The sequence below is a fragment of the Manacus vitellinus genome, unplaced genomic scaffold (assembly GCF_001715985.3).
Source record: "Manacus vitellinus isolate BGI_N305 unplaced genomic scaffold, ASM171598v3 scaffold_32_pilon, whole genome shotgun sequence".
NCBI lineage: Eukaryota > Metazoa > Chordata > Aves > Passeriformes > Pipridae > Manacus > Manacus vitellinus.
The window spans coordinates 1867465-1886883 of record NW_021940460.1 but is presented as its reverse complement, the minus strand read 5'-3'; the positions used below and the strand labels follow the sequence as shown (position 1 = coordinate 1886883).

General features: G+C 46.2%; 1 long non-coding RNA gene across 1 annotated transcript; it reads right to left on the bottom strand.

Annotated features, from left to right (window-relative positions):
* Positions 1-11270: 11270 nt before the first annotated feature.
* Positions 11271-14054, bottom strand: LOC108640387. The gene is made up of 3 exons (XR_001921138.3): positions 13537-14054; positions 11582-11653; positions 11271-11354 (listed from the first exon to the last, which is right to left on the bottom strand). It is a non-coding gene; the product is annotated as an uncharacterized LOC108640387 (long non-coding RNA).
* Between the last annotated feature and the right edge of the window lie 5365 nt (positions 14055-19419).

The following is a 19419-nucleotide window of genomic DNA, read 5'->3' as shown; positions in this document are numbered from 1 at the left end:
GTGAGTGGGGACCTCCCAGCTCCAGGTGGAGCAATACTCCCACTTGCTCTGAGTCCTTTCTCCAGGCAGCTTCCCCTCACACTAACTTCAGTGACAGAACACCACGTGCCAGGTGACTGGACGTGCAGGGTTTGGGTGGATTCCCTGCCTGTGACACCACTCCCCAGCAAGCCCAGGGAGCTGGCCTGTCCTGCCCCGTTCTCTCAGGGAGGGGAGAGGCAGCAAAACCTTCCCCTGCTCTCAGATTCACCAATTTACACATTTTTCCATAGAGAAAGGAGAACAAAGGGAAGAAGTTTTGCAGAGAACGTTTTTTGCCTCCTCTGATTGCAGCCTCATTGTCCGTCAGGGTTCAGTGGCATTCAGTCAGTATCTTCCCAAAATAACTCCTGAGCACAAGGTAAGGTTCAGGCAAGCTAAAGTCCCCTCTAAAATTTCTCAACATTCAACTGCAGCATCATCCACAGGAACACAGCTCAGCTGAAACAGTGGCAAAGAGCCAGGATGTTCAGCAAGCCTGAAGCAGAGGGCACAGCCACCCAAAGATGAAAAGCACCTGGGAGGTGACATCCTGCAGATGACTCCAGGAAAGCACTGCAGCTCTAAAAGGCAGAGGAGAAACCACATTTCCAAACTGCAAACCTCGAGGTGTTCCAACCTACCCACACCACAACCATCCACTCCTCCCATGGAAGGGCTGGGGGAACACCAAGCTTGTTCACACAGACACAATGTGCTGATTACACTGATCTGCACCACTTTGCACTGGCAGATGGGAGAGGAGACCCACGATCCAGCAGAGCATCCTGCACCACCAGCTCCCATTCCTGAGTGGAAAGTTTAGTGACTTTTCTTGAATCTTTCCCCACCCCCTCAAAACCCCCACAAACCCCAGGATTCAGCCTGTAGCACCCTTTCCTCCTGAAACCAGAGGCTTCAGCAGGAGTGCAGGGATTTTGCCAGCAGCTATGCAAAACTTTTGCAGGTACTGGATCACCCAAATATTTGCCTAAAAGGCATGGGAAGAAAAAAGGCACATTGAGCTGTGATGTGCTGGCAAATGGTCTTAAGCAATAAAACAAACCACAGGTAGGTGCTTTCCTCACAAGAAGCCATTTCCATCTGCCCTACTTTGGATGTGGTAAATGTGCTGAAGGTGACTACAAACCCTTAGGCACCATTGCCACGGGCTGGGGTGCCCCAGCACTGGAACACCAGAGCCTTCACTGACAAGGACAGGGCACCTTATCTGCAGCTCTTGCCGTTGTGCAAGAGAAAAGGGAGTTAGTGACTGTAGGGAACATATTTCTTCCCTAAAGTATCTCCTTGGAACACCTGAGAGTGGCTTAAAGCACAGGTCAAGAAGTCCAAGTGGTTATTACCTTGAAGGGATGAGACCTGAAAGGCTCCAAGGATGAGAAATGCCAACTATTGTGATTACCACAAACTGATCTTAAAACAGATACCACGAGAGAGAGAAAAGGATGGGCACAGCCTTCAAAGGACAGTCATTTTTCACTGCCTATCAGCAACAGTTCAATTACAGCACTGTCTCCCTGTGTGCTATAATTACACTTTCAGCTGGGCTCACAGGCAAGTATTGCTCAAAACTAGTTTCCACTGGAGTGGAAGTGAGTGACTCCCACGCTGCCAGTCAGACGTGGCACTGGATGGGGACACCTGGGTCATGCTGTGGGGGCAGGGAGCTGCATGATCCTGAAGGTGCCTTCCAACCCAAACCATACTATGACCTTCTAAATCAAATGAATTAAAACCATAAAATTATACACTTGCATGCACATCTTGAACACTTCTTTTAGTGTCAGCCTTGATGCAAGGCCTGGATCCAGTGGCAATTACTTTACCAATCAGAGCACTCAGATTGCCCAGATACAAAATTATCCTTCACATTCAGGAATTAATAATGTACTTCTGAAGAAGCAGCAAGGGAAAGGCCTGGGGCAGAAGGCTGGCCAGCACACAGAGCACATATGTGGAGGTTGTGGGTCAGTCTGGTAAACAAACATGAAGCACCTCAGTGACATTGCAGAGGAAGGACCCCAACACCCATCCCAGCACACTTTGTTCTGCTGAACAGAAACAACCACAAACAGCTGCTGTTTCCTACCAAGATGGCCAGCAGATCTGCAGAGCCTTAAAAAGGCAACCCATGCTGTTAAACACCCCCTTACCACCCATCTGGCTGCAGGAGCTCCACAAGCGCCAACTCACTTCCCAGACAACCCAAACGCTCCAGAAAAGGAGACAATGTATTCACAGAAACGGGGCACCTGGAAAATGACAGGACATCTCTTTAACTCTGGTTATTGTATCAAAGTTCAGTGATTTTACCCAAGTCATCCCTAAACTACCATGTTTGCACCAGAACAAATGCTTGTTTCCCACTGTACTGCTCTCTTCCCACAGACCCTTCCCCACACTGCTCCCCGCTGCCTCCCCATGCAATACTTGGCATTCCCTGACGTTTTTGGTGCTCTTTGAAGCTCAGGATTTCACTAATTCATTTCTATGCTTTATTTCTTCTAAAAATTCCTTTGTGAAGTCTGCTCAGCCTTGGGAAGTAACACTGCACTAGTGTGTGACTTTGAAAAGGGAGCTGAAGCGTGAAATGGGAGAAAGGCTGCCCACAGGTGTGGTCACCCCAGAGCAGAAAGGAGCTGGAGAACAGGGCTCAGAGAGAGAGCTAGAAGCTGGCCTAGAAGCTGCTTTCCATTCAGGAAGATGACAACTAATTTCTCCACTCTGGTTCAGTTAATTACTATCACACTCCCCATGGGATTAAGTAGAGTTTAGACCAAGAGGTTTTCTGCCAAGAGTTCAGCAGTAGGTGGGGTGGGGGCTGCAGTGCCACAGCCAGGCTGTGTCCCTGGGCTCCATCATCCCTAGAGCCCATGTCACAGAATCCCAGGGTGGGTCAGGCTGGAAGGGACCCCAGTGGGTCACTGGTGCCACCTCCCTGCTCAGGCAGGGCCAGCCCAGAGCACAGGGCACAGGATTGTGTCCAGAGGGCTCTGGAATCTCCCCAGGGAGGAGACTCCAGCCCCTCCCTGGGCAGCCTGTTCAGAGCTGGGGCACTGCCCAGGGAAGAAGTTCTTCCTCCTGTCCAGCTGGAGCTTCCTGGGCATCAGTTCCTGCCCGTTCCTGCTGTGCCATTGCTGGGCCCCCCGAGCAGAGCCTGCTCCATCCTCTGCCCCCTCCCTGCAGCCCCTGACACACAGTGGGAGGGCCCCTCTCAGGCTCTGCTCTCTGACATTTTCCTCCATCTTCAAGGAACTCACCAACCCCTTCCTCACCCATCTCCCCAGCAAGCCATCCTTCACCCAGGATGTCACATCCCAACGTGCCTGCTGCCCTGCCACCCCCTCTGGGACTCTTTTCCTTGCTCCTCCTAAAACCCAACTACAAACAGTTTTGAGCCTGGGATATCTTTATCATGCACTGTGACCACCATGCAAGTTCTCCAGAGCATCCTCCTCTAGTCCATGGGAGTCTTCTCTTCTGGGGCAAAGACAACAGTTCCTGCAGGTGCTTGGCACGACCTTGGGAACAGGCCAGGCCAGGCTGTGACTCAGCTCAATCAATCAAATATAAAAATAACATGTGCACCCATCCTCCACGGATTTTGTAACAGGGTTTCCAACCCTTGGATCCCAGACCACATCCCCTTCACATTCTTTAGCCAGGACACACATATTTCAGTTACAAGGAGCAGTCTCAGATTCTCAAAGCCAAGTATTCTATTAATTTGAATTGGGACTAGTTGAGTTAAATTGATTTTTTTAATGCGTTTATCCTCTACAGAGGCTTTTTTTTTTCTTCTTAAATGCTGATTTGCTGAAACTGTGCCTATCCAATACTCATTACTGAAATGCATGGAAAGCTGCCAAAAGAAGCGATGCCTTCTGGACTAAACAAGGGATTTATTACTGAGAAACCACAGCACAGGGTAAAAATCCATCACAAACTTATTGATTTAAACTGATTGTAAGTAATCACACACAATTTATATTAAGTGAAACATACTGCCATCTAATTCAGAGTAAGTGAATGGAATGTTACTGCTCTGAATTCTCTTTAAACCCAAACTCTAATTGATATCCAAATAGAAATAATTGAGACTTTCAGAAAACATGAATAAAATATTTAGTTATCTCGGTTTATTACGTATTGATAGGTCATTTTTACCTATTTAAGAACAGTTAGACAGTAATTATAGTATTATATTTCATCAGAGATTTACATGTAAGCCTGAGGGCAAGTTAAATGAAATTGGACAAGTACTGTGCCTACAGTGTGGAGAAAAGGATTGGATGTGTGGGATGCAGTTTAAATAACTTTATCTTGCTCCTAATACAGAAGCCTCAAACTCTGCCTCCATTCCACCCCAAATATGATGAAATAAAGTTGTGCATTTCACTAAAACATGCTTGTCTCACCTCCAGAAGCAGCATTTTAAGATAAAAATTATCACTGTGGTATCAAATCTTCCCTCCCTCCCTTCCCATTCAGGGAATTGTCAGTCTCCTCTGGTATGTCACAGAATGGGATCCCAACCCTCAGCAGTACTAGTCAGCCCTGTAGCCAATTTTATTTCTAAATAAATGTTTGAAGGTATTTGCTGTTCTTTTAAACTGTCCGTGTGTAAACACTGACAGGAATTGAAAAAGTAAAAATTCAATCTTGATCAGAATGTTCTCTGCTATACTCAGAAATTCAGCTATTAATATTTAAGGATGTTAAGAACATATTACTTTTTATTAATAAAATCAATTACTTGCAGGAGCACAGAGTGTGCCACCATTTCAGCAGCCCATTGGCTCCGTGAAGCTGTCAGAGAGCAGGAGCCCACCTCAAACCTCTCCCTGTGGAACCTCCTCTCAGGTCATTTTTAGTTACAGACTGCCACACCATTTCTCAACAGAAGCATTTCTGAGCCAGATCATAACATGATCAACATCCAGGACTGACTGGGAACATTTCTGGTGCAGGTTGGGTTCAGCCACCCATTTGCAGGAAGGTGCATTTCAAGGTAACGTGATGTTAAAAAGCATAAATAAGGATTATTTATGCTTTATTTATTTATTGCTGATTTTTGTTGCTTTATTTCTGATGGCTTTCTGATACTGAAATGCTTTAAGCACTGCTCTAATCCACGTTGCACTCACGAGTTTGAATCCAGTCATGTAAAGAGCTGGTTTAAGTGAACAGTTGCCCATAACCAGCCTCATTACAACTCAATTAAGTCCATTTGCAGAGTGCATTGCAGAACTGGCCCCTCAGGAATTTCTTATGTTCCTGGAGCTTATTAAATTGCTGGATATCTTCAACAAGGCAACAGCTCTGCATCCAAACCATCATTTATTCCTATTTGCCTGGTTAGCACTAGCCACCTGTTAGCTCTTATTTTTGCACAACTGGACACTTCCATTCCTATAAAACTTTCCCCACTTTCATAATAATCTGGCTTTTAACACCAATCCCCTGACCAAACAGTGCAAAACTCTGTTTTTCAGCTGCTCTGACATTGTCATGGACAATGCTAAGTTCTACCAGAGGACATTCATGCTCCTCAGGTAATTGCCAAGCATGACTTCAGTTCTACAGAAGCTATTATGAGAAATAAAACCTAATTTGCAAGCTCTGTTTTTTAAAACAAATTTATTCACTGCACAGCAACCTGTTTAGCAAAGCCTTTTTCCTGTCCTGTGATGTGGGTGCTGCCAGGCCTGTTTCTACACAGTTCATGATCACCTGCCTGACCTCTCCACCCAAAAGTAGATCCACTGGCTGCAGTGGCAGAGATGGTCTGATGTGCTTGCTTGTCTTGCAAAGCATTTACATCATAAAGTCAGAAGAATGGTATGTTACTGAATCACAGAATGCCTCCAGTTTTAAGGAACCCACAAGGATCAACAAGTCCAATTCCCCTCTCCTTGCAGGACTACCAAAAACTAAACCTTGTGACAAAGAGTGTCCTCCAGATGCTCCTTGAACTGTCTCGCTTGGTGCCATGAGCACTGCTCTGGGGAGCCTGTTCCAGGGACCAACCACCCTCCCAGAGAGGAGCCTTGTCCTAATGTCCAACCTGAACTTCCTCTGGCAGCTCCACTCCATTCCCTGGTGTCCTGTCCTGGTCAGAGGGAGGGGATCAGCACCTCCCCTCAAGGAAGGTGCAGCTGCCAGGAGACCCCCTCAGCCTCCTCTTGTCCAGGCTGAACAAGACAAGGCACCTCAGCCACTCCTTGTAAGTCTTGCCCTAAATTAACTTACACTCCCATTCCAGGAGCCTTGCTGCTGTTTGGAGACAGAATCCCAGACTGAACACACATTTGTTTGCAGTCCCAGGGCTGGGCCTCCCAAAAACTGCTGTCAGCTACTGCACTGTTCCTTCAGAGAAGTGAGAAGAATTAGCAAGTTAGAGTAGTGATAAGTAATTCTTTTCTCTGAGGGGGAAATGCATTTCTTTATTAATAAATAGAAGTAAAACTTCAGTCAGAGATAACCTGTCACAACAGAAAGAAGTGAAAAAGGTTTATTTTCTCAAGGAATAGCTAAGGTTGAGCAGGCACTATGTCAGAAAGATTTTAGGCATCGGCAAGGTACAACCAGCAATTTTTCTGCTGTGTTTCCCCCTCCCCTCTCAGCAGTGATTCTGAAGCACATAACCAAATTCTTAGTCAATGTAATGTCAAATAGCACAAAAAACCCCACTCCCTCACAATCACATCTTCCTTTGATATCCCTGTGACAGCATTCCCACTCCTCGTGTTTACAGCCTGTTACTTCCTGATGGTTGTCCTCTCCTTGCTTTGGATCTCAGAAAAGTGAAATGTTGATATTGAAAGAGAAATTCATCTGTGTGATGAGTAGTTATCTGGCATAGAAGCTGTCAAACCATGGAAGTGTCTTACAACTGCCATAGAATAATGAAAATATTCTTTAAAACTGTGACAACTGCAAAGTGAGACAGAAAACGAAGCTGCCTACACCTGGAGACTGCTCTCCCCTGTGTGAGCACATCAGCCTCTGCTCTGGACTGCACAGCAGGTTTCATGGAATCACAGAATCCTCTGAGTTGGAAGGGACCCACGAGGATCATCGAGTCCAACTCTTCCATGACTGGCCTGGACAGGGATTAAACCCACAGCCTTGGTGTTATTATCACCGTGCTGTAACCAAGGGACAGACAGACCATTCTGCTTCCCGTTTCCCCTCTGCCAAAACAAGGCATTGTTGCAGTCCTGTTTTGGAGGAGATGGGAGATCTGCCAGGATCCCAAGGGCAAGCAGCTCCTTGCAAAGGATCAGCCTTGGTGTGGGGCAGGATGGCTGATGGAGCCTCACCATGGTCAGGGGCACCCATAGACAAGCAAAGGCAGCTCAGGCTGGAGGAAGTCTCAGCTCACTTGAGGAGAAGCTGAGGAAAACCCCTGGCCAGTGCAGAGCACAACTCCAGCCTTTCAGAGAATGCAGTCTACATAATGAATGTGGTTTTTCAGGAGCCAAAATAAAGATGGACATGAAGCTTCAAACTCTGCAGAGTCCATAGTACCTGAACCTGCACCCTGACTGTCACACAGCAAAGCACTTGCTTTACACAGAGGATCACAAAGATTCTGTTTGCCACAGTTCCTGAAAAGCTGCTCATTTCAGTGAATCAGACTTTGTCTCATTGAAAACATTTCTTGACTCTATGAAAAGCTAAAGATTTATATGCTTTAGACACTTAGGCAGAGATTTCCACAGGTCACCAGGGAACTGGGATGTTGAGCTCTTGCCAGAAGTCTGAACATTGAAGAGTGAGTACAGGCAAGCAAATATTCGAGGTATTTAACCTCCTCCAAAGGTACCAAGGCTAAGCACCCAGGTGACTAACCACCTGCAGAAACACAAGCTCCAGATTTTGGGAGGTCATTTCTGTCAGCATGGAGCAGCCATTAGGAGATGTGGGAGATCCAACACCTTTGCCTCAGCCTTCAGTGCTCCTGAGGCCTGCAGGGCAGAGCATCAGTGGCTTCAGGGCTGTTAATCACTGCTGTGGTTGTATATGAAGTCCAAGTGCAAAGGTGGGGCAGGGGGGACATTTAGCAGGGCTGCTTTGAGGGCAGAGAAATATGAGATTACAGTTAAGAGTGGAAGATTGGTATTATCAAATCAATACCCTACAATAAATATAATGTGTTGATCCAATTAGCTGAGTGGAGCAAGATGAATCTGGGGGCTATTGGTGAAACAGGAAAATTGCAAGAGGCTAAAATTAAATGCACCCAAAAGAGAGGGGCAATGGAAATAATACTCTAAAACAATGAGCTTGGGTGACTCTGTGCAGTTTGAAAATTCAAGCTGAGTACAGAGGTCATCATGGAATTTTTGGAGCTTTTATTCCAGAGGCTGAATAGAGACAAGTTCTTCCACAAGTGAAAACACAACAATGCCAAAATTCTGCAGATGAAGCTTGTTAAACTGTTTGCTAAATACCTTTGCACTGTAACACATTGAAAAGAAAGAGAAGTATCACTGTAATGATGTAGCTGCTTGCAGAGCTCGTTAACTCGTCCCACAGCCCCCTGTCCTCAGTGAACTCAGCAGCCAGATTTAGCAGGAGCTGGGGAAATAACGGGGAGGAGGCAGGAGCTATGGAAATATCAGGGAGGAGGCAGCAGTCAGGCTAAGAAAAGAACTGGCAGCCGAGGAAGGACAGGTATTTCAGACAGTTGCCAACACTTAAAGAACTCAGCTCTCAGTCTGTGGGTGTGTTTGCTCAGAATCTCGACTCAGTGGCCATTCCACACAACAGCAAAGCAATAATTCCAACTAAGCACACCAGGAAAACTTCTCTCCCTGAATGTTTAGGGAGCAGCTAATGAAGACTGACTTATGCATGCATTTATTAAAATTCTCTCAGCACCGAGCAGTGCAGCTTTTAAGTTTCATGTGCAGCTTGAAAGCCAGGCAGAAGCCAAACCCTTTGGAAGAGCAGCATCTCTTCAGAGGATTAGGAATTAAGTAAACTGCACATTAGAGATAAAATAGGGGAGTGCTTGTCTTTATTCTTAATAATAAACCACAAGGCATTGAGCTACACAGCATGATTAGCTCCTTTCAACTCCTCACTACTACTGCTGAGACAGCAATGTGGCAGTTTCACCGAAACATTAAAGAATACGGAGCGATTAAGTTAAAATTAAGTGAATTTAGGGCAGGCAGAAATGCTACATTGCAACCCAGAAGGGATAAGTCTTTTGTTTGGGTAAAGAGCAGCTTAAGCTCTAGTAGTGTTAGAATGGATTCCTGGAAAACAGGAGTTATTCATGGTTTGAAGCGACCAGCTCTGGGGCTGGACATGTTACTCTGCATCTCTCCTCTCCTTCCTGAGTCACCTGGGTACTTGGTCTCTAAAACATCAGCCCTGCAGTGGTGCCTGCCAGGCTGGGGAAAAGGATGTAATAGGGGAATCACAGCTGAGGGCTCATCCCCTCCTCCTTCAGCAGCTCCATACAGTCCTGAACTTCATGCTTCTGTGACTGGATTCCTCATTTATAAACTGCTCTTACAAACATGACAAAAATACAAAACAACCCCAGACAACCGAAGAACAGTTAAGTCTGTGAGATACAGAGATACTAAACAACCAGGGGCCATTTGGACCATTAAACAATCAGCTCAACACATATAAGACATCAGCAAAACCCATGACTGACCAGACTCCTGGGAATGAAAACATTCTCCACAAGATGGACAGAGGTCTGTCTTCACTGTGGACCTGCAAGTATTCAACTCCTCTCTATGGTTTAGTGAGATACTAAATTTATCCTGCTGTACCCTGACCTTGTTTAGGATGACTGGAATAAGAGAAGGAATAGATCAAACCTCCCAGCCCTGCTCCCTCCAAACTTCAGCTGTAGCCTATGAACTCGCACACTTTGTCCCTTACTGTCACCTTCCACCTGTGGGAGAAGCTCACCTGAAAGCTGTTGGTTTGAGTATCTACCAAATCCTACCCTAAAGTGCTTCTTCACTGCCTGAAAAAACTGGGCAATACATAAACCACTAAAAACACTTTGGCACCAAAGCCCATCCCATTAAGGCAAAGCTGTTTCCTTGTCTTTGCACAGTCTTGGTTGGGCCATTCCTGGTTAGGGAGCCACCTTTTCCTGCCTTACAGAGCCTGGCACAGGTGACTCGGACCCAAAACTAAGCAAATCTAAACAAGCAAACACATGCCTTAGCCCAGTGAGCAGCTGGAGCTCTGTGGGGGCCTTTAGGCACTGCCCAAACCAGGGCTGAGTGCCACGAGCACACATTGTGTGCCAGGATGGGCCCTGAGGTGGCTGCCACCAAAGCACATGAGGCAGAATTAGAGCTGCTGAAAGTCTTCCAGGAAAACACTGGAAAAAGGCAATGGATCAAAATGAAAATGCCTCCTGCAATGGACTCTCTTCCAACAACAGGGGCCAGTTCCCCACAGACTCTTAGGCTGCAGGGATTTCACAACATCTCAGGCAGAGTAGACACATAAATCACCTGAAAGGGCTTTTGGTTTAACTCTACAGCACCAGCAGTGTTTGGAAACTTGTGTCTACCAAAGTTGGCAGAGGCTTCCAGATTTGTGGATTCTGCTCCCCTCAGGGAAAATATGAGAAGGGAGCCTTTGGTCAGACTTCAAAGGAAAATATCTTCAGTCTTTGGGTTCCTCTGGACTGATACGTGTCAGCATTTTGGGAACCTGAAAGTCTGATTACTGCAAAGACCCAGTTATTGGCTTGGCTTGCTCTGGAATATGCCCTGGGATTCACAGAGAGCCTGAACTCTGCTTCCTGAAGCTGGCATGGTCCCAGGTCCCTGTCTGCCCTGTGGCAAACCACCCCAGGCTGTGGCTGTGCTGGGGCATTAGAAACCATTACTTCATCCTGGGTAAACATTTTAAAACAACACTTCCTGTTTTGTCTTTTAAAGTTATCAGGACAGTTTCATTCTCCACCCAGAAGAATGACTTCTCTTGTTTACTGTTTTCATAGATCTACAGGATGGAGATATAATACAATGGATAATATACACAGAGAAGTTTGGAATATTAGGCTCATTTTGATCCTGGGTAAACTATGTAAACCTGAGAGTCTCTTACTGAGCTGCAGAGGCCACAAGAGCTCCACAGCCCCAACCTGGTGGCTGTTTATCTTTACTAAACCAACCAAAATAGGTGATTTTGCCCCAACTCTTGCAGTAACATCTCTAATAAATGTTTTCATACCTGTGAGAAATTCAGGAACTCCTGGGATTCCTCTGATGCTCAGCAGTGAGAGAGTTTATTACCTTCAGCAGGTCTTCAGTTACCTACAGGAAGAAAAGATTCACAAGCATCATCAGCCTTTCAACACTTGCTGATTCAGAAATGCACAAAAAAAACCTTTTTATTTTGCAACTGAGTTTCCATTAATTTCCATTTAGACCTCCTGTTTATCTCCCAGTTAGACCATCCTCTGTCCCTTGCTCCAAAGCAGAAATATCCCCACACAAGATTCTCCCCCAGGCTAATGTTCAGGCACTGGTTTTATACCCACCAGATATTTCAGAGGTGCTAACTCTGTATTTGCCTTCCAGATAATCCATCTGAACATCCTGAAGTCAACCACCTGCTAAAAAACCACAAGATAATAGCAAGCCAATCTTCCTTTATAGAGCCAAAACTCTAATCTGGTATTCTAGACAAAAGAAAATCCTACTATTTTACACTTAATCATCACATTTTGTCTTTTGTCCCCCACAATATATATATTTGTGAGGGTCTTTTGCTGTCTTGATGAGTTAAGTGAGAGATTTCACTGATGGGATGCAATTTCACTGATGGGATGCATTTAAAAAGAAAATCAAAAGCAAGAATCACCAACAGGTGTGGTGTTGCAGAACTGTCTTCTTATTTTTCAGCTGGATTCCCAGGTTCAGCAAAGTGCTGTGTTCACACATCAACATGCAGCAGGTATTTTGGAAGTCAAATCCAAGGACATTCATGGTTTAGCCTTTTGGTGACAGGCAAATTCAGTCCTGCACATTTGGGGAGAAACTTGTCAAAGGTACAGGCACAAAAACAAGGTCCAGTTTGATCCCACAGTAGTCTAGATTCCAGAATTTCATAGAAATTCATGTAGATTATCAATTAGTCAGAGATCCACCCACTCTATGCTAGATTTGCTGCAAATAGACTGTTCCCTGTTTTATCAAGCAGTCATGGTGCCACTCAGAGCCATTCAGCCAAAGCTGTGGAGACAGGGAACAGGTTCATGGAGTTCAGAATTAGCAGTGATATAAAGCTATTGCAGTCATTACAGAACAATTCTTAAAATCCAATGCCCACATCGATTGTAGTCTGTCCAAATTCAAGCCAACCCAAAGATAAAACTAAATAATCTGCCAGAATAGACTTACTGCATTGCTAATGGGTATTAGAAAATGTAACTGCAGGAACAAAAAAGGAATAAAACAAGAAGACCACGATGAAACCTCTCTTATAGAATTCCTAATAACAAATATAAAAGTTCTTTACAAGAGACAAGGCAGGAGGGAAGGGCAGGGAGAAAAGCATCACTTATCATAGTGAAAAAACAAAGGCACAGATTCTTAATATTCATCTTAAGACTCCCCAGCAGGCTGGAACAGAAATCAAACCTGAAGCCTCAGTCCTTTGCTTTGAAATACAATTGTAAAACGTGCAGTCGTCTGAAGAAACATGCTACAGAACAACACACACTTAATTTACCCCCACAAAACTGGAGTGAGAGCAAATTTTATGTCTAATTCCACACAGTCTGGCTTCATCCTCACATTACCAGAGCTCAGGAGTCCCCCTGTCACACTAAACATATACGATGCTGGTGTGAGCACAATTTCCCCTTCAAAATCCTCGAGATCCTCGTTCTCACACCCCAAGTGGAGGACACAGCCCATCCTGTGTCCAGCTGTCTGCTCCCACCGTCCTGCTGTCCACCCACCCCAGCCAGGCTGTGCCAGGACGGTGTCCAGGGAAAACAACTTCTCCCACCCAAACTTGTCTAATGAAACTCAACTTTGGCAAAGAAAAGAAACTACTAAAGGGTTTCTCTTGCTCCCCAGCATCCTGCCTTCTTTTCAAGTTCAAAGTGAGAAATTACACAGGCTGCTGGGGAAGAGGCAATAAGGTGAATATGGGTGGCAAAAATCTGAAAAGAGAGGAGTTGTTGGGCGTTTCTTTCCCCTCTCTAAACAGGCTTTTATTTCCCTTTAATTCTTACTTTTAACCGGGTTTATGTGGAGCTGCAGGTCACCACAGTGACCTTCCCTGGCATTTCTGCTGCTGCTGCCAGTCTGTCCTCCCGAAGGCTGAGGGCACCAGGGACCACGTTCCGAGGAGCTGGCGGAGAAAGCAAAGCGTTTGCTGCCTGTTTTTATGACAAGTAAATGAACACATGCGAACCCCAGTCTGTCGCACCTGCTCCTTTTCCCACTTCATTTTTCCATCACCTCAGGCGACACATGAACTTACAGACAGTATGGGTTTTTTTCCCTCAGCCTTTACTTCTAACTTGCTGCGTTCCTCAAGATGTTTCTCAAGATGCCTTTATCAAAATAACTCCCGACCAGACTCTTCCCCCAGCCCCTCACAGCTCTAAAATAAGAAGCGGGAGCTGCTGAGATCTGTGCAGAGCTCGAGGCGCGGCCGCCCGAGGGGCGCCGGCTGCCGCCTCTCTGCAGCCCGGCACAAGAGCTGCGGGCAGGGAGGGTCCATTGGGGGTTTAAAAACCCAAACAGCCCCCAAAAGTCGTATTTTTGGCTTTGTGAGAGCCGCTCGAGCCGCAGCCCGCCATCTCCCTCTAGCGCCCGAGCGCGCCGGCCCCGCCGCCATCTTGGCCGGGCTTTCCCTCTCCCACACTGCCCTCTGCAGCTCCATCCCGGGCCGTGCCTCCCGCTGAGGAGAGAAAACATAAAAAACCCATGATAAATATAATATAAAAAGTCCTTCCTTATCTTAGAGAGGGGGTCCTTCCAGTAAGGATGATCAGAGAAGACCCACGGCGTTCCCCGAGACGCCAACACCTCGCAGGCCCGGCCGCCTCAGCGCCAGCGCAGGGTCTCATGCATCTTGATAAGAATCTCTCGGTTTTTTGCACTAAAACCAACAAATTGAGGCGTCATCAGATTGCACTAAAGATGCTCAATCAGTTTGCACAAACAGGTCGCCATCAGCCGTGTTTCTACCCCTTTCTGGTGCAGGACAGGTGCCCTGGAGAGCTGGGCTGGCCGGCACAGGCGCAGACACACCTGCCCGCCCCGGCTGCATTTTGCTAAAATAGATTCTTCAAAGCAATAGATTAGTACATTGCTGTAGCATTCAGTGATGTATTTACTGCTGCAAAGCTCCAGATGCTCTGTAAGCCACAATAATACAGTTAAGTGGAAAATGAGTCATTTAAACCCATAATGACTGTCATAGCATGACTCCGCTGACAACAAGCCCCGGCGGTAACGCTGCGAGGTGGATGAGACCTCATCCAGATTGTCAGGGCTGTGGGGCACGTCAAGCTCTGCCTTCAGGGCAGGGCCTGCAGCCCCCCAGCCCTGGTGCTGCCAGGGGAGCACCCCTGATGTTGGGGTGGGGATGGCTGGGGTGCTGAGGTGCCCCTGTGAGCCCCCATCTCCTCAGCACCGCGCTCCACCTCACTGCCGGCATCATGGAAACGCTGTTGTGGCTCCCAGGTGAGAAGAGCTGCGCACCCGGATTTCAGCTGTGAGGATGCAGAGCTCAGTTCTCCTCACCAGCATTCCCAGGTGCCCTGGGAGCAGGTGGCAAGCGGCTGCCACCCTTCCCAAAGGCTCCTGGTCAGACACCCCAGGCTGTGCCCATGGGGACGGATGCGTTTCCAGGTGCTTGCCATGGTTAGTCTGGGGACAGGCAATATGAGGAGGGACATGAAGGCTCCTCCAGCCCCGCTGTGGTCCTCAGCCGGGCTAGACAGCAGTGGGGCCATGTGGGGCCATGCCTTGCTGCTCCTCAGGCAGCCCCTTGGGTGAGTCAGGAGAGCGAGCGCAGCATCAGGGAAATCACAGGATCCCAGAATATGCCGAGCTAGGAAGGGACCCACATTGAGTCCAATCCTTAGCCCTGCACAGGCCCCTCTGTGCCCCAGAGGATCATCCAAACAGTCCTTGAGCTCTGGCAGCCTTGGTGCTGTGCCCACTGCCCTGGGGAGCCCATTCCATGTTGGCTCTCCGCAAAGGCCAATAGGGTAGAAAAGGTAAAAAGCAGGGCCAAGCTTTCTGCTGGTATTAAGCAGACAGCTCTGGTGATGGTAAATAAACCATTTTAATTTGTCTTCTTAGGAAATTTGGCATCAGTTTTTTCCCCCATCTCCAAAGGAAGAAATTTTCTTGCTTAGACCTTGGCAATTGTTTCAAAAACCAGGTAATGGAAAAATCAGATGGATGTGCTCACTAAAGGCAGAGACTTTAAGGAGCTCGTAGAACGGAATCATAGTATATCCTGAGGGAAGGGACCCACAAGGATCACTGAGTCCAACACACACTAACTCACACTGTACATACAATTTGCTATAGAGAAGCATCTTTTATTCCCTTAACACAAGCAATGTGCTTTGTTGCTGGACTGTAGCACTGTGCAATTTAAGCCTAACTCTCCAAAATACAATTGCCTTTATCGAGCTGAATGCTCTGGGTATGGACCACTTCCAGTGCCTTGTATTAAATGTGATAAAGCAAGGTCACTCCTTAATCAACCTGACCAGTGCCTGTCACAGCACCGCTGGGATTACTCTCATTTATGCGGGGGACCAGGAGAGCTCCTCACAGATCAGACTCTCATAAAAATAATTTACTGCTACATTCACCTTGCCCAAAACAGCAGAGCCATCCCGTCACCCTGCACACATTTCAGGCTCTCTTGAACTACCCTCTTGTGGTACGGCTGCAGAACGACATCTTCTTCTAACAGCTTAAAATACATCCAGTTCTGCTTCACTTTCTAGGATTAACTGAGACAAAGCTTTCCTTTTGGAGTGCAATAACACCCTTTTTTTTTTATCAACGAACTCCAAATGCATCATGTTTCCACCAAATACACCGAGCTCCCCAAAATAGGGACAACTGAAAATCCCAGGAAGTTTATAGTTCCATTTTTAGTTGTCTGTGAAAGAAAAGAAAACAAATTTCCAAGCTTTTAATGCAATTCCTGCTGCATAAAGCACCCCCCTGCCCCCTCAACAGTGATTCAACAGAAACTAGTTAAGGGCTTTGAAGATGCGAAGCAAAAGATACATTTCATAATCATATTGTATATTTGATAGGTAAAGGCTCTATGTAATGAGCTGATTAAGTTCTTGCTTAATTATTTTCTTGTATTGAAACAAAGATAATTGTACCAGGGGTGGGTGGTTCAGTTCCTAGGGCTAAATGCAAGCTTTTTGAGCAGAGAAACATATAAATTCAACCAAGAAAAATGCTGCACTCGAAGTGAGTTTCAATGTTGAGCAATAATGATGATTAAACAAGCCACATTATGTGCTAAAATACAGCATGTCTGCCCTCAGTAATCAGAATGACCACAGGCCTTATCAGCTTGGGTCAATACTCGAGGTACTTGAATTATCAATAAACAAGTAAACCCATTCTTTCCTGGATAAGTTTAACAAAGCTAGGGTGCCAGAAGTTGTTAACATGGGTGAGGGTTGAAAGTGCTTTCTAAAAAAAGAAATTCCTCATCTCCTACCACCACTGACTCTGCAATTTACCTGATCCAGGCTCTTTTTTTGGTTCTCAAGTGGCCCGGACAGTAACCTTGTTGCCCTGGGTGACTCCTGGGCTGACTCAGGCACCTGGTATTCCACTGGTGACTCTGAGTTTTGTGTTCCCAGCAGCACTTTTCCCATGTATAAAACAGGGATTACCAGCCCAATAGAAGAAACACCAAATGGCAGCACAAAGGACGTGGGAGACTGTAGGGTGGTACTGTGATTTCATCCCCTGCTCCTGGCTGGATTGAGCTTCATCCCTGATATTGTGCCTGACAGCATGTGAGCACTTTGACAGCTATCAATACCTGTGTTTCCATATGCAGGCAGTGAAGGAATGAGAAGGGGGATATTCTTTATCACCAGGAAATACCTTTTGCTAACATGATTTCAGTTGCAAGATGCCTGTGGAAAAGGAAAGGTGTGTGTCCCCAGCACATTGCCAGCTGGGAACTTCCACCTTGCCCACGGCCACAAGCAGTCCCAGCCCCTCCAGCTGGAGCAGGACACTGGGAGAACAGTGTGCCCTCACCTGTGGCTCTGGTTCTCCTCAGCTGGCACAAATCTGGACTCTTTTGTAGAGGTTACCATGGCTAATTCACTGAGGCCTTCAGTTTTAATACTACTGAGGGAGTTTTTTGTATTACAGCAGCACTGGGCAATGCTCACTTGCCCCAGCCAGGGCAGCAAGCACAGTGCAATCACAGTGAGAGACAGACTGTCCCCCAAAGAGCTTCACTTAAAGAATGGCCAGGATTGGTACTTACAGTGGGAACAAGGAAGCTCTGACAGACTGTAAACCAGCAGGGGAGGAGGAAGCCCCACCACTCCTTTGCACGCACTTCTCTCAACCAGCAAAGTTAGAGGTTTGTCTTCATCCAGAGTAAAGGCAGAGTCACCTTCAAAAGGCAATTCAGCCCATTTCAGCTGGGATCCTGCTCCAAATCACCTTCTGAAGGTAAGTACAGGTATGCTCAAAGCTGGCAGATGGAGTCCAAAGAAAGAAATTGGTTTATCCAGGTGGGACTTAACCGAGTCACTGTGGGAGTAACAAAACCCCTGTGATCTGAGCCCTCGGCCACCGTTTGAACCACAGCTCACTCTTCTTCCTTGCCAGAACCAGAGCAGCAAGCCAAGGAGCTCCTCTGGAAAACAACATGACCACTGGTATGTTACCTTATTCCAGGGGGCTTTCAGCAGGGTCACCTGCACGTGTGAAGCAGCAGTTAAGAGTTCAAAGCAGCAAGAATTGTGCTAAAGAATTACTTAACAAGGCACAGCCACAGCAAATGAAAATTTACTTTCAGTAAAGTCCTCCCCTATCTTCCAGTCCAGCAAGGACTACAGTTTTCATGAGCTCATACAGGCAAAGGTAAAAAGGAACAAAAATATAAGATGTCTGTGACATCTTGCTGCCTGTGATAGATTTAGCTGTCATAGGCCATGAGAGAGAAAAGGACTGCAAAGATTGCAGCAGTAAGGTCTGCATAGATGAAAACCAGGCTAGAGCAAGGTATTAGTAAGGAAAAACAAAGACAATATAGAAAGTTAAAAAAGAAGGGTCAAAGTATGGCAGAAAATGAACATTGTACTGGGAAACAAATGTTAGGAGTGCTTTCAAAGATTCCTCTCCTGTACACTATGGTTGGCATCTCAGCTGGTGATAGGAAGATGCTAAGTTAAGTGGAAAAATAGTTGGAGTGTGGGAAGGTGGGACTTTAAAGCCTAAAGCAAAGTCCTGGGTGCTGTAAGCACAGTAGCTGAGGGCTTTCTAGGATCTAAATCTCACACAACCTACAGAATTAATACCCTTACCACTCATTTCATTCCCACAGATAGTACTTGGTGTGGTCTTTAAATGAACTTCATTTCTTAAAAACTAGTGAATTCAAAAATAGAAGATTTAAGACAAATGTCCTGAAGAGAAAACCCTGCAAAAAAGATCAAATTGTCTATACCTGCAAGTTAACATCCCTGTATCAAACTTCTGAAAAACAAGGAAGGCACCTGAAAAAGTTTAAAAGCGTTAAAAAATCTGTTTTCATCTCTTTCTATACCTCTCAGGCATATTCCTCTGAGCATCACCAGCAGCAGAAGACTTGACACACGGATCTTAAATTTGATTGAAATCAAAGGGAGTGAAAGCCTCAGTGCTTCCTGGGACTCTGGGAGTGAGGGCTCATTGGCTTAATTGGGAATTAAGGACCAGCAGCAAGAGTTTGCTCAGCACCTGGGAGGGCAAAGATCATAGTCTGGACAATGAAGAGCACGTTTCTTCCCCCTGAAGACACGGGCAGAGCTGTCAGGGCTCTTCTGAGCCTGGAAGACGATGCTTTCATCAGAACCTCTCTCGTGGGGACCCTCACACTTGCTCCAGCAGTTCCATCCTTCTGTGGCCACCTAGAACTGGTTTCAGTCAGAAACCCAGAAGGCTTTTAATGATGTGATTCCAGAAGACTGAGATTATGGCCTAATTAAAATCTAATCCAAGTAGGGTAGTACTATATTTTAAAGAAGCCAAGGATGTGGTCTCCTTTTTGTTCCTTTTTCTCCGATTACTCTAATAATTTTAATAAGAAGGCTTAGAAAAGCTTGCCGTTTCCTTTCCATTTTTAACAGCTATT